General features: G+C 43.2%; 1 long non-coding RNA gene across 1 annotated transcript in view; it reads right to left on the bottom strand.

Moving 5' to 3' along the window:
• Positions 1–8,842: 8,842 nt before the first annotated feature.
• LOC119619045 (uncharacterized) overlaps positions 8,843–14,067 on the bottom strand; it is a 42,986-nt gene continuing 37,761 nt past the window's right edge. The window contains exon 3 of the long non-coding RNA XR_005235406.2: positions 8,843–11,805. This is a non-coding gene — a long non-coding RNA (uncharacterized lncRNA). The remainder of the gene's footprint in view (positions 11,806–14,067) is intronic.

Here is a 14,067-nt window from a genome sequence, read left to right as displayed (position 1 = left end):
TACTGGCAAAACAGAGTATTATTGTCATGCACTTATGGGCCACTTACATTTTCTTTTCTGTGAATTACCATTTTATATCTTTAGAATATTTTTCTGTTGGATTTTTGTTTGCTTGTTTTCTTTTCAATCTGTAGAGGTTCTTTATATAATCTAGATACTTATCCTTTGTTACAAGTATTTTCTCCTTTTGTCTTTTCATTTTGCTCATGTTGCCTTCTGTCACACAAAAGTTTTTGGTTTTGATATAGTCAAATTTACCAGTTTTTTATGTGTTTTGTTTTTTGTGTCATTTAGAAATCTTTTTCTATATCAAATCATAAAAAATCCTCCCACATCATACTTTAATTTTTTTTACATCTCAGTCATTAATGAGAGAAGCTTTCTAGGTAAGCCAGTCCCTATCTATGTTGCAGGTGTATCTGCAACCGGGTAGGAGTGAAGGTCCCTTCCTCTGGAACCCGGCAGGAGCCCTCAGGAAGGATGGAGCAGTCCCAATAGTTTCCAGCAGAGGGCAGTGTCTGCGCGGGTCTTCCTCTACTGGGACCCTGAGGGGTTCCCTGCCTCACCAAAGGGAACAGGTAACTGCTCTGAAATTAGCAGGTCTTGGGGAGGGGAGCTTGTATCTGGTCACAGAAAAGACCAGGAGCAAAGTCTGTTTCTGCATGTGTTCCACAGTGGGAAATAAAACAGGGCCACGGGGACAGTGTCCTGGTGGGCCCTGTGTTTTGTCTGCGTATGGGAAGAGAGAAGACTGGAGTGAGCCAGGATCATAGCCGGCTTTCTCCAAGGGAAGCTTCGAGTCCAGCTTCAATCTGGTCAGCACACCTGAGATAAAAGCTTAGGTTTTACAGAGAACACATTATTTACCAGACAAACAACAGGCAAGATGGAAACATGCAATCCCCAAGCTTATTCTTTTGATTTCATCAATAATTTAAGCCCTGTCTCCTTTGGTGGGGGAGTGGGGAGAGGAGAAAGAACAAAAGAGCTCCGTGGCCAGAGGCACAGCTGACTTCAGAGGGGGAACCAAGGAAACAACAGACAGCTCTGTTCAGCACGTTCCCTCCCCACCTCACCCGAGGCATATCCCAGGCTAGCAGCTCTGTCTTCTGTTGGTTTGTTTAATACTATCAACGTGCGCTATGCTGTATCGTTATGAAACCAGGACAGCCTTGGCAGTGAAACTCACAGACCCACGTAAATATATTAATCTGCCTAGATTTGCAAATCTGAACCAGTCTCTTGGCCCACCCATGTGCTGGTTTTTCTCTGCTTGCCTTCCTGTGTCCACTTCGCACCTTTCTCTGGCCTTACTCTGTGCCTGGGAGGCTGCCTGTGGGGTGAGTCAATGGGCTCCTGGCTCCTCAGCTTCTGCTTTAGGTGGACCAATGGGAGGCACCTGTGGAGAGGTCTGGGCATTTCCCTCCCAGGATCTCTCCTGGTTGAACTATAGTTGGCAGTGGATCCCTTCTTCTGCAGATTCAAGGCAGCCTCCTGCTACACTTGGACAAACAACTACCCACTCTCCCCTCTTTTCATTTCATGCCTTGGGGTGTTGGTGGTTTCTGGATAGTTTGTGCTTCACTGTCCCTCACTGGCTTCCCTTTTCTCTGCTCACACCCTTAGAAATAGTTCCTTCATTCATTTCTCTTCAACCTTCTCTTCTGAGTGTACTGTTTGATTCTTGCCCTAACCCTGAAGAAAACAGAAAACTAAATCTGTCTTAATTCTTCATCCTGAAACAGATCAAACATACAATTAAAATTTTATTATAGTTTTGGATTCTCTTTTCCACACAGTCTCCAAGCCCAGGGTGGCTGCTGCCCTCACACCTTTCCAAGAGACGGCACAAGGAGTCATTGCAAACCTGCCTGAAAAGCTCCCACTGGCCGTATTCCTTTTCTGCAGTTCTCTAGTGTTGATTTATCAAAGACCCCTTTCCTCAGGCCCACAAAAATGTCCTATCACTATAAATACTCTTCAATCCAGTTCTAAACTTTAAAGGCAAACAACCTGGAAGATGAAAGGATCATATGAACCAATTTGGATGCCTGGAGGTTTAACTAATTCATTAAGGGATGGTTGCAGAAAGTTGCTGGATATGTAAACTGCATTTATATGCAGCCCTCATCTTCAGGGACAGGATTGTTGTTCTAAAAGCTAAATAGTTGCAATAAGCTGGCATTCCAAGTAGATGAGGCCACTTAGTTTTCATCTCTCCACAAGGCGTACTTGAGTAAGTGAACTGGGTCCCCAAATCCCCCTTCCCTTCTACTTCCACCTACTGGTGAAGATGTAAATGAACAAAGCCCAGAGATTGCAATAGGAGCAACAGGACCCTAATTAACACATTGGATAACCCAAATAACTGAGAGCTGTTTGGACACCTACTTTAATTAACTGCTAAGTGAGTCTTATTCCCTACAGACTGACCTAGTTTTCATCACGTGTTCTTTCTGCGTGCATCTCTTCTACATCTGTAGCTACGAGACTGCCTCTCTTCCTGTCTAGCTCTCACCCCATTTTCAGCCCAGCCTCGTGACTAACAGATTCCTTGGACACCTTACCAACGTCCAATCCATATCCAAAGCCTAAGGATGTCATCCAAGTCTCTCCTTGATGTGCACTCCTCTGCTCACCTCTACCACCAGCACTTGGTCCCAGGACACTGGACAACTGCAACAGCTTCATAGTTGCTCCATACTCCTAAATCAGCACTTCCCTCTCCACGGCACAGCCAGAGTAAGCTTTACAACATGGAAATCTGTCCTGGATACTCTCCTACTTAAAATCCTTTGAAGGCTCCCCATCACTTTTAGGATAGAGACTCAAAGCTTTATAAACCTGCGGCCTAGTCCTGCCCACCACTTCTGTGCCCATCCGTTGCCACCACCCTCTGTCATGGCCTGAGTCTCTTTATGGTGCTTTTCTCTGATCCTTAAACTTGCCATGCTCTGTCTCAGCTCACGTCCTTTTCCTTTGCCTGATGCTCTCCTGACCACCATCAACACTTGCCTTTGCCTAGTTAATTCCTGTGCATTCTTCAGAATCCAAACTCCAACAATCTCCTTCCTTAAAGGAGCCTTCCCTAACCTGAGACTAAGCCAGGTTCCCTGTCACACACTCCCCCAACATGGTCACATTTTGTGATGACTATGTACTTTAAAAATTGAGGGTTGTCTCCTCCACTAGAATGTACACTCCTTGAAGTTGGGAGTTGTGTCTTTGTGCACCTGCCATTGTGTCTGGCATCTAGGCCTATCTCAGCAAAGACTTGTTGAATGAATGAATGGACACTATTGTGCTCTTTCTTTTAATAACAGCAGGTGATGAGGGCACCACCACAAACTGAAGAAATGCAGGTCCTCAGTCTAGAGAGATGTAGGCGTGGTACTGATCAGAGTGGGAGGTGGACTGTGTTGTTGTCTGACAGCTGACAATTCTCTGATTTTGCAGAGTAGGAGGGTATCCACATGTTCTTGCCTCTTCTGTCTGTGTAGATACTCTCCCCTTTTGGCTCCATCTTGTGCCAGTGTTGTGTACATGCCCAACCACACCCCCAGCCTGTGACCTGGGAGAGCCCCACCAAAGCCCCGCTTCCTTGTGGCTTCATGCCCTTGTTTATTCTTGGGCTGGGAAACCTGAGTCTTCCATTCCCAGGCCTGCTTCTGATCATATACAATACAGTACTTAAAAGCCAGTTGGTCTCCTGGAACTTCTTTCTTCCCATTAATTGTTGGCAATGCAAATGAAGGATTAAATTACAAGCAAGAGAGACTTTTTGTTCAGAAGCTTGAGTTTTAAGAACCGTCCCCTGGCCGGGCGCGGTGGCTCAAGCCTGTAATCCCAGCACTTTGGGAGGCCGAGATGGGTGGATCACGAGGTCAGGAGATCGAGACCATCCTGGCTAACACGGTGAAACCCCATCTCTACTAAAAATACAAAAAAATTAGCCGGGCGTGGTGGCAGGCGCCTGTAGTCCCAGCTACTCGGGAGGCTGAGGCAGGAGAATGGCGTGAACCCAGGAGGCGGAGCTTGCAGTGAGCCGAGATAGTGCCACTGCACTCCAGCCTGGGCGACAGAGCAAGACTCCGCCTCAAAAAAAAAAAAAAAAAAAAAAAAAGAACCGTCCCCAGGGAAATCAAATGGAAGGGGGAAAACCAAGCATACAAGGCCTTCCTTCCATTCCCCCAAATGTCAGCCAAGATTGCAGCCTAAGGGATGAGTTGGAAGTTGGGGAGCCAGGGCTTGGAAAAGTAATTGTTTATACCATGGCTTTTCATACTTTACCATGCATCAGAATCAGCTGGAGGGCTTATTAAACACAGATGGTGAGGGCCCACCCCTAGAGCTTCTGATTCAGTTGACCTGGGGTGGGGCTCAAAAATTTGCCTTTTCAAAGTACCCTGGTAATGCCGATGCTGCTGGTCTCTGGGGCCCATACCTTGAGAACCACAGCACGACACTGTACTCTCTCCCCATGTATTCTAACTCAGTGCCTCTCAAACTCCAATGGTGATGAGGATGCTGCTGCCACACTGAGGTCCCTACGCTGAAAAGCAACGCTAGGTAAACAGTTGTCTTCTGGAGCTCTGCTTCTCTCTGATAGACATCTTTTCCTTCCTTTATGCCTTCCTGGGATATTGGGGATATTTGGGGAGACCTTCGAGAGAGACGGGTGCCAGGGAATATCACTCTAAGTCCTCTTGGGTCTCATTGGCCTGACCAACAGGAATCCAACATTTATGTGCCAGAGGTTTATTTTGTCTAAGCTACGAAAGGAAACTTGGCCTTCTTTAACCACCGTTTGCTGGAGAGAGCCTTGCCCATGATGCTGATGGGTGTGAGGAAGAAATACAGTGGAAGAGCTGCCCTGGAGGAATCATGCTGCCAGGTCAGACAACTGGAACATGTCCCACTACCGGGAGTAGTTTCACTAAGGTTGTGAAAGGGTGGGATTCAATGGGGAAAATGAAAGCTTGCTCCCTTTATTATAAAAAGTGTTGGCCGGGCGCAGTGGCTCACACCTGTAATCCCAGCACTTTGGGAGGCCGAGGAGGGTGGATCACCTGAGGTAGGGAGTTTGAGACCAGCCTGGCCAACCTGGTGAAACCCTGTCTCTACTAAAAATACAAAAGAAATTAGCCGGGCATGGTGGCAGGTGCCTGTAATCCCAGCTACTAGGGAGGCTGAGACAAGAGAATCCCTTGAACCCCAGAGGCAGAGGTTGCAGTGAGCCGAGATCGTGCCACTATACTCCAGCCTGGAGGACAAGACTGAAACTCCATCTCAAGAAAAAAAAAAGGAAAAAGTGTTGTGTTGGCAGCATATGGTTTCCGACCACGAGCTCTGTTTGGGGTTAAGGGACATAGACTCAAAGGCTTAAGTGAAATCACATTTGTAGGTTGTTTACCGCAGAGCTTAGCCCTTCGTATGTGCTTCATCAATGACGACTGCCATCATTTTTAAATTGGGAAGCACCAATTGTAGTAGAATCAGAATCCACATCGGAGGAAAACTGGCAGCTTCATAGCCTATAGAATCAAACTGGATGTTTTGGCCACTGGGATTTCCTATGCTCCGGAGGCCTAGCTCAGCCCCTATGATATTTGCTACATTTTTGTTGAATGAAAAGAAGGAGCTATACAAGTCTGGGTAAATGGGTAGGTGGGGGGAATTTGATCTCATGGAAATTGTCCAAAAGGAGAAAATGAATGGAATTCTGAAAGTGAGGACTTTCAGACCCTGGATAACCTTGCTCGGTTTATTTATAAAATGAGTCACTCCCAATCCTTGACAGGGTTATTGTGAGAAATGTTTTATGATGGAAAGTGCTTGGTTAATTATAAAGCATAAATCAAGTATTCATTATTTTAATAAAGTGGAGGACCTAAAAGTACCTCACGGGTCATCTGAGTTGTGACCACCTCAGTGATGAGGCTGGGAGGAAAATTTTCCAGCCATCAGGTGTTGGTATGTTGGACAGGCCTTTCAGGCTGGCTCTCACTGGCTAGAAAACCCTCTGAACTTCTTCGTATTATTTGCTAAATGGGACATAAACCTTTTCAGAAAGCCGGAGTACAGGTGGGCCAGCAGGTAAGGCTGCCTGAGAAAGACTCACCTTTGTCAACCCAACAGGGAGCCTGTGAGCCTGGCTGGCAAGGAACGGCCCTCAAATCTCCCTCCCCAGCCCCTTCTCAGTCTAATGCATCTCATTTATTGTTAATGCTGTGTCCGCTGGCTCATTTGCAAACAGCCTGAATAAAACATCAGAGCAGAGCGGGAGGGGTAATCCTGTCTTCTGCAGCTGCCTCTGCCACACTCCTGTCCTCCTTCCCTTCCTCCAGTCCCTTCTCCCCTCATTACTCTGATTAACAATCTTTACCTAATTGGCTTGTCATGAAACAGCCAGATAGGACTCCTGGGCTCTTGCAGGGATAGTGAGGAAAAATCTTGGGCAGGCCCAGCATTTGTGTTTTTTTGTTTTTGGTTTTTTGCTTTTGGTTTTTTGGGTTTTTTTTGTTTTTGTTTTTGTTTTTTTTTTTTGTTGGTTTTTGTTTTTCTGGATGTAGGGGGAAGAAAAGCAAACACTGAATCTTCTCATAACCTTAGAGAGGAGATCTAGGAATAAAGTGGCTGCTCTGCTCATCCCAGGGAACTGCCTTAGCCCGCAGGAGGATGGCAAAGGGTTAGCCCAGTAGCAAACCATTCAGCACAGGTGAAACGCTGTGTGGTGTGAGGCCCTGTGGTTTCTAATGCACGCGCTACACATTGGGCTAGAGATGCCAACCTACACGTTGTCCTAAACGAAGGCAGATCAGGAAAAACATGGCTCAATAGGCATGTAGTGAGCATGACTTTCAATCCACACACACAATTGTAAAGAAATAGAGTTTCTGTAATTTTCTCTAGTTTAACTTAATTACTGACTACCCCGATTCTTATAGCAACCACTTCCTTGCATTTCTTTATAGCTTTCTCACAAAAAGTGCATCCCTAAGGCACTGTAATTTAGCTTTGCCTATTTTTAAAAATTTGCTATGTCTTTTAAATATTTTTAACTTAGAAGTTCCACCTAGACTTTATCTTATTCTTACAGATTGTTTTTGTTTACTTTTGTTTAAGGTAAAGTTTCCCACAGTCTGGATTTTGCTGATTTTTTATTTAAGAAAACAGTTCAATATGTTCTTCTGAGCTCTGTGTTTTCTGCAAATTGGTAGCTGGATCCAAAGGCTTGATTAGACTTAAGTCTGATCCCCTTGGCAAGATTATAGATGGTGTTGTGTTTTTTGTTAGGAGGCAAATACCGTCTGCATGTCTCCCTTTTGTGATGTTAGCAGCTGTTGAAGTTCAGTGCCTAGATCCATGAATTCACTGGGGGTTGCAAAATGGGAATGTTCTAATTCTCTTTTTCATGTATTAGTTGGAATACTTCCACCAAGAGATGTTTTCTCTCCTCTCTGATTTGGTTACCCAGTGGTACAGTTCACAAAAGAAAGACAGGATAGATGCTTGATTCTTTGCCTTTCTTTATCTGTTTTCAAGATAATAAGTAGGTGCTTTTTATCCTCCAACAAAGCAACCAGTTTGTTTTGTTTTTCAAATATCATTAGGAACTCATGGATTTAAACACATTAGATGGATTAAATATGTATATACAATTGAAAAATTATTTTTGAGATACAAATGTCTCATCTTTGGCAGCAAGAGCTCCTTCAATTGGCTCCTGAGTCCTTTTGACATGACCCTAGTAGTCTTTGATAGCTTCCCTGCTATCTGGAATAACAAGATGTTCCAGACCCATCCCCTGTCCCAGACTGAAACCAGCCATTTTTTTTAAGAACCCTGATTTCTTTTAATGGGATATAGTATTTTGAGACCTTAATCATTGTGCTACGGATGCTCATTGCTATTCCACTGCAAGGTTAGTCATTCTTTTAAGTCCTTTCCATTGGACAGAGCTAAAGGAGCTGGGGGAAATCTACCCCCAGCCATTCTGCAATAACGCTTATTTTGAAAACACTAATTTGTTCAACCACAATTGGTATGTTAGGGAACAAGTGGAGCATTACACAAATTTTGTGTTTGGCTATTTTATACAGAAGAAGTAATCAACGAATGCAAAAAACCACACCAAGCTGAACAAAACCATGTAAGAATACATAAAATAATTAAAAATAAGAATAGTCTTTTTCAAAATCAAAGAGAAGCACAATCTATACACCATCTCTCTATAAACACCTTAAACAGAAATTGCCAGATCTAGTAGATGCGGCACCTTTTACTGCTGTGAGTAGTGGGTTTAGTGGTTTCAAACACCACTCTAATTTCCAGAATTTTCAACTGAGGGGCAAAGTTGCGAGTGCATATGAAAAGGTAGGAAAGGAACGTCTAGCAATTACTCAGAAATTAACTGAATAAAGCTACAGAAGAGATAAAATTTTCAATTTTGACGAAACAGGTTATCTATTACAAATGCATTCCTCAAAGAGCCTCTCTCTCAAAGGCAGGAAAACATGACCCAGGATTTAAGGCTACAGAAGGTCAGATAACTCTGATGTTCAGCATCAATGCCCAACAGAGGACACTGAGCCACATTCATCCACATCTAATGTGACAACTTTCCGTCCAGTTTCAGACAAGCTTTCTTCCACCCCTTCATGATAGCTGAATATGCTGCAATCCTTCCAATGCCCAGTTCCACAAGCAAACTTCAGGTCTTTTTCAATGTGAGGTACCATATTTATTGTAGTATTTACCTATTTTTAACATATTTTAACCATGTATATAACTGCTATGTCATTTTTGCTAGATTTATATCCTTTTAAAAACATGTCACTGAAGTTTTTGAGTGCTGTGCGTTTACCCACATTTTGACCATAAACCCAGTGGTTTTTAATCTTGTGATTTTTTGCACAATGAGGTGATTTTTTTTTTTTAGGAACGCATATGTTATATTCTGGCAGAACTGAATACACACACACACCTCATGAATTCATACGGACTTTTCAGTTTAATTTCAGTACTATAAGATTTTTACTTAATCTATAGGACATCTGTACTTCCTTTCTTCTATACCCAAAATCCTGGTTGTCAGGAACACAGGAAATAATAGACTATTCAATAAATTATTAATTTGCATTATCCCATTTTATACACACAACAGCCTCAGAATAACAATGCGAAAACCACCACCACCTCTATGATTCCTGAGAACCCTCCCAGGGGGAGCCCTGACTGCTCCTTTCAAGAGCTGGCAAGGTAAAGACAAGACTGCTCTGGTCTCTCCAGAACTCCTTACAAACCTCCCTGCACTCACTATGACTGGAATGGTGTGATGGGTAATTTTATGTGTCAACTTGACTAGATTAAGGGATGCCCAGATAGCTGGTGAAGCATTATTTCTAAGTGTGTCTATGAGGGTGTTTCTGGAAAAGATTCACATTCTAATCAGCAGTCTGAGGAAAGATCTGCCCTCACCAGTGGGGGGGAGCCTCCATTGAGGCTCCACTTGATAGAACAAAAAAGTGAAGAAAGGGACAATTCTCTCTCTCTTCTTGAGCTGGGACATTGTGACCTGCTGCCCTCAGAGCTCCTGGTCCTTGGGCCTTTAGATTCTGGGACTTTCACCAGCAGCCTCCCCAGTTATTAGGCCTTGGTGTTGGACTGGGAGTTTCACCATCATCTCCCCTGGGCCTAAAGCTTGCAGACCACGTATTGTGGAACTTCTGAGCCATAATAATCATGTGAGCTGATTGCCACAATAAATCTCCTCCTATCTATCTATCTATCTATCTATCTATCTATCTATCTATCTATCCACCTGTCCATCCTATTGATTCTGTGTCTCTGGAGAACCCTGACTAATAAAATTGAGTAAAATCCCTCCTAGGCTCAACTGCTATTCTCATGAGACCCTGCTTTGCTTCCCAGTTTTGGGGTTGGCCTATTCTCAAATCTGTCAGACTCCCCCTTCCTCTCTCAGCTTCTTCTGGCACATACACTGACACCTTGAAGATCTTGAAGCTGCTGGTGGTTTGCCCCATCTGCTTGTATTTTAGGGTTTGTGAGAATACTTTGTCACTTAACCTTGTAAATGTTGTCCATGGATTTTATAGTTTTTGGCTGTCTAATTGCTCCATCTGTTTTATGTTGGAATTCTGGGAGATTTAAAAACTATGCCACTGTCATTTCTATGTTCTCAGAATCCCTCCTTGATAACCATTTCTTTCATTGTTTGTCTTTGAAGATAAATATTGATTTTTTAAAATCTACAGATGTTTTACATTTTTATTAGTTAAATCTATTTGATCTTATCCCATTGTTTTTATGTTTAAAAAAAAGTCCTTTACCATGTAGAGGTTAGACAGAAATCCTTCTACAATTCCTTGTGATGTTTTAAGTTTCATTTTGTACACATAACTCTCATATCCATCTTATCCATTTGGAAACTATTTTGTAAAATACTCTGGGAGGAATATCTAAGTCAATTCTTTTCTCCTAAAATACTAAAATTTTCAACTCCATTTATTGACTTTGTAATTCCTCCTTTATTATAGATCAATTATAAATATCGAAGTCTATATCAAGGTTATCTCTTCTTGGTGTGTCTGTCCATTTTTCACAATTGTACCTCAATACTTACTTATTTCAGCTTACTGGTATATTTTAATATCTAGGGCATGTCCCACCTCACTATTTGTATTTAAATTAAAAAGCCTACTTGTTTTCATCTGTATTATCTCTCAATGAATTCCAGCAGAGGAAAAGTTCAAAGTCCATCTTTTGGGTAGCTCTTTGGTCCCCTAACAATTGTTTTATTTGAAATGTGTCCATATCTACTTGTTTGACTTCTTCCAAATGGTGCCAAACATTCCAGGAGGTGCTGTCCATGGCTGTAGCTGAGGATAGGCTGGCCAGGCTCATGACATCTTATTCAATGCTGTGCAAATAAGTTTGGGGGAAGGTTTAGGGCCTGACATTACACCTGCTCAGTAAGATGATGGAAAGTCATTGAGTTTAGGCATACCATCTGACAGTCAGGGTTCAACCAGGTAGACAAGACTTCTTGTGCCAAGAGACTTAGCCTTTCCAGCTATGGTTCGAGAACATGCTCAGCATTGATAGGTCCAAGATGGGGAAGAAGGTCCATTCACAGGTAACAAGAACTCAACATCAAGCTTCAGGTCAGAGCAAATGCTTCTTAAAACACATGACATACATTTACAAGACAGCTGGTTAGAGCTAGGACCATGATCTGAAGCCATGGGACAGAACAAAACTCATGAAATTACATGGAACACAAATCTGTGGTCTTAATCTCTCAAGGTTGCTGAAACCATCTGACATGGCACAGTCATAAGTCAGCAAGAGCAATACAACATATTTGAATCCTGGACTTTAATTTTTTCTACACAGAACTTTCAGTTCTGACCTTGTGAGGTAAGACTGACAGCTTATAAATGCCTTCTCTTGTCTTCCTGAGACAAAAACAAAAACAAATGAATATGTCCAATAAATGGAATATAAATACTCATCTTGTAAATAAACTTGGAAAAATATTCTGAAATATCTCAGAAAGCATCATGCTAGAGCCTCAGCTGAGATTCAGTAGATTTTATTTTATGTAGAGCCTATTGTTTAAAGGGATATGAGGAGTCAAATAATAAAACTCAGCCTTCAGGAAGATGCAGAGATACTAAATGGGAACAGGCAGCTCATGTCTGTCGGCAGTGAATCCTCTGGTAACAGGCCCATTAATCTTTTTGTATTTTCTGTTTTCAGCAGTCAGAACCTTCAATGCACCTGCAAGAAAACATATTCACTGATTCCATTATCTCATTCAAATTTAGAACATCAAGAACTCTTAAGGATGACCACTTCCATCCCCCTCATTTCATAGCCCTAGACAGGAGACCCACAGTCCTGCAGGGGAAAAGGACTGGCCCAGAAAACCCATCTGCAGAAAAGCCAGAACCTCTCAGGTCATTGCTGTAAAATGGCAGCTGCACTCAAAGACTTCACATTCTTCTCATGTTGTAGAAGGGCCAAATGAAGCCAGCAGTAGGGAGACTGTGGGGACAAATTACCAAGGGATATCCCGGGAATCCTACTGGTGAGAAAAGCATCAGGCTGAAAGGACCAGAGCTTATATCGGTTGCTTTTGTATAAACTGCCCACAGTGCTCTCTCAGCGGGTGCAATCCTATAAGCAGCCACAAATAGAACATGGGAGCAGTGCATTTTAATTACCTAAAGAAAACAATAAGGAACGATTGTAAGCTAGGAGGGCTGCCATAATACTGTAAGTAAAGTCAATGCACTGCTTAGTACATGAAATGAATTAATTAGTATTTAAATCATAGAAATGACTATCAATTAGGAAACATTACCACAAATCACTTGCTGCACAAACAGCGCTTTTTGTTTTGCTATTATTAATAATTCCAGCTACTGATTTTCTGTAATTGTAAACCACAATTTCCTTTTGGATGAACAGCTGAGCAGGGTCGCAATGCAAGGTCAAGTTCCCACTCACAGGGATAAAAGTCACCTGGTACCCCCGTTCCCCCTTCTGCTGACCCTTCAGAGCTCGCTTGCTTCTCAGCCTCTGTTCTCTGCTGTCAGAGAAACCTAAGAGAATCAATCGCTGAGGGTTTGCCCATTATGGATAGAACTGGCTTTTATATTAAAATCTAACATTCAAGAAAGCACCTGAGGCAACATTTTCTGTTTCTGAGCATGGCTTGCTCCGATGAAATCATTCCACCTTGTATGACCAGCTCAGTAATGGTAGGAAGCAGATCTTGTTGGGTAGCAGATGACAGGGAATAATGTGATTCATTAGGAGGCCTGGGCCTGTGCTTTGGAAGAGCAGAGTTCAGACTCCTACTCTTTAATAATCTCAATGTGGGACAAGTTATTTAACCAGTTTGAGATTTTATTCTCCCAGTTATAAAAGGTAGGCTGTGCTTCTAGGCATTTATTTGACAAAGAAACAAGTGGAGATTGTAACTGTTATTTAAATCCTAAAAAGGACATATGACAGATGAGGAAAAACTTTGCTCTCCTTTCCTCATTTAAAATAAGTTGTCTGTTAAATCTCGGGCTGACTGTGGTTGGGTCAGCCATCTATCCTGTGTGGACAGGGCTCCAAGAACAAAGGTGCAGGCTTCGTGTGTTCTGTACTTTCCTCGTTCCCTCTGAAAGACACACATAGAGTCAGATGCTGCCAAATTAGCAGAGCTGGCCTTTACCAAGCGCTTCTGGTGGCCAGCGCCATCCGGAGCCTTGACGCGGACTTTCTCATTCATTCCCCCAGAAGCTCTATGAGGTAAGCCATTTGTGCCCCTTTTTACAAATAAAGACACTGAGACACAAAAGGTTAAGGTTACAGAGCTAGCAAATGATAGAACCAGGATATCAGCGCAGGAGGACTCTTAACCACGCTGCCAAACTGTCAAATGTACAGTAGTCATCTTGGGATGGGTTTCTGCCCTGGACCCCTGCCACCTCTCCGTTCAGTAATCTGGGTCTAACAACGTAAAAGACAATAATTGTCTTACATCAAAGGGCCTTTCCAAGCAGACGCCAGCTCAGACTGCACTTCCTCCCGGAAGCCCTCCCCAAGGCTCTCATGGCTCCTGGGCTCTCCCTATCCTGGCTTTAGGCTCAGTGGCCCTACAAGACTGGGAGCTTCTGGAGGACAGACAGTTCATTGTGCCCTCAGCCTCTTTTGCAGAGTCTGCCACTAGTTAGTAAATGTTTTGATAACAAGGCCTTTCTCTTTCTCTTTCACACACACCCAACAAAGACTGATGACCTTTGGACCCCAAAAGTCCCAGAACTCCTCTCCAGAACCCCTGAGTTTGTAATCTCTTCCCTCTGACCAAGGGCCTTTTCTAACCCATCCCCAAAGATGGGTAGAGGAAGTGGGGACAGGAAAGAACGGCTGTCCCACTCTAATTCTGGGTTTCTATCAGACACGATGGGGGGTTTCCAGTGCCTCTCTGCCCATCCCCCTAGATACCTTTCTCCCTCAGAACACTGGATTTCTTTTCCCAGGCCC

Source organism: Chlorocebus sabaeus, chromosome 24 (genome assembly GCF_047675955.1).
Source record: "Chlorocebus sabaeus isolate Y175 chromosome 24, mChlSab1.0.hap1, whole genome shotgun sequence".
NCBI classification, from domain to species: domain Eukaryota; kingdom Metazoa; phylum Chordata; class Mammalia; order Primates; family Cercopithecidae; genus Chlorocebus; species Chlorocebus sabaeus.
This window is presented reverse-complemented; position numbering and strand designations above follow the sequence as displayed.